Source organism: Danio aesculapii, chromosome 18 (genome assembly GCF_903798145.1).
Source record: "Danio aesculapii chromosome 18, fDanAes4.1, whole genome shotgun sequence".
Taxonomy (NCBI): domain Eukaryota; kingdom Metazoa; phylum Chordata; class Actinopteri; order Cypriniformes; family Danionidae; genus Danio; species Danio aesculapii.
The window spans coordinates 27,697,435-27,699,404 of record NC_079452.1 but is presented as its reverse complement, the minus strand read 5'-3'; positions in this window follow the sequence as shown (position 1 = coordinate 27,699,404).

Here is a 1,970-nt window from a genome sequence, read left to right as displayed (position 1 = left end):
GTGACTATAGAAGTCAATGGTTACAGGTTTCAGCTTTCTTCAAAATATCCTATTTTGTGTTCAACAGAAGAAAGAAACTCATAAAGGTTTGAGACCACATGGAGTGAATGCTCCTTTTTGGGTGAACTATGCATTTAACACCACACAGAATTTAAGAAGTCAATATGTGGAGCACAAAGAAAGAAAATGAAACACAGTCAACTTTAAGGTTGTTTGTTCAAAGACTCAGTGAAGTTGCTGAAGTTGGAGGGAAAAAGGGATTTAGATGATTCTGGGATGTTGTGACTTAAATTGATTTAACAGCTAGAGTGATTAATTAATGCTCCATTTATCATTTCATTGTTAAAAGGAGAATTTATTTACCTTGGCATTTATATATGTTATGTTGCTTTAAGGACAGTTTTCAATGATGCTTAGCGCTACTAAAGCGCGCCTGTAACTATTAGCAACTGACTCAGTGTGAGTGTGTGTGTTCGGAGTTTCACTCCTGGTTCAATATACCGATAACAACTTCAGTAAACAGTTCATTGTCGTTTAAACCAAAGTATTCCAGTCGTCATTATTGCTGCTAAAGCAAAAGACAGAACAGGGGTGAACATGGGGTGAATGTTCATTTTTGGGTGAACTATCCCTTTAACACCACACAGAATTTAAGAAGTCATCAATATGTGGAGCAAAAACAATGCCAGAAAATGCAAACAGTCAACTTTAATACTCAGAGTATTAAAGTGTACTCAATGTTGTTTGTTCAAAGACTCAGCGAAGAAGATCTGCTAAAGTTGGAGGGAAAAACGTGATTTAGGTCAGGGGTTCCCAAACTTTTTAGCCCACGACCCCCAAAATAACAATGCCAGTGACTCGCGACCCCCAATATCATCTGAGGTGGTAATAAATACAGAAACCTTGCATGCAATGGCGCACACACACCAATAAACCCAAGTCTATGCTTCATTTAATTTATTTTAATGTATGTCAGTGCTGTAAATAGACCAGAAAGTTTAACCTGGTGTTATAAAATCAATCTGCTGCATCTGACGCTATTGCTGTGTCTTTAATATAATGTAATTACCGCAGGGGTCGCAATCCAATAGAACTAGTAACCATAAGCTACTATAGTAAATATATAGTAGTATTTAGTAACTATAAACGACTATTTTTGCTTTTTAGTAGGTTATGGCTAAAATATTTTAATTCTTATGGTTTAATAAAAACAAATATATTTTTGGAAATCACCAGGCGACCCCCCCTTCATTGTCCCGTGACCCCTCAGGGGGTCCCGACCCCCACCTTGAAAACCACTGATTTAGGTGATTCTAGGGTGAACATGGGGTAAATGTTCATTTTTGGATGAACTATCCCTTTAACACCACACAGAATTTAAGAAGTCATCAATATGTGGAGCACAAACGATGCCAAAAAAAGCAAACAGTCAACTTTAATACTCAGAGTATTAAAGTGTACTCAATGTTGTTTGTTCAAAGACTCGGTGAAAATCTGCTGAAGTTGGAGGGACAATTTTTTTTAGGTGATTCTAGGGTGAACATGGGGTGAATGTTCATTTTTGGGTGAACTATCCCTTTAACACCACACATAATTTAAGAAGTCATCAATATGTGGAGCACAAACGATGCCAGAAAATGCAAACAGTCAACTTTAAGACTCAGTGTATTAAAGTGGACTCAATGTTGTTTGTTCAAAGACTCAGTGAAAATCTGCTGAAGTTGGAGGGAAAAACGTGATTTAGGTGATTCTGGGGTGAACATAGGGTGAATGTTCATTTTTGGGTGAACTATCCCTTTAACACCACACATAATTTAAGAAGTCATCAATATGTGGAGCACAAACGATGCCAGAAAATGCAAACAGTCAACTTTAATACTCAGAGTATTAAAGTGTACTCAATGTTGTTTGTTCAAAGACTCAGTGAAGAAGATCTGCTGAAGTTGGAGGGAAAAAAGTGATTTAGGTGA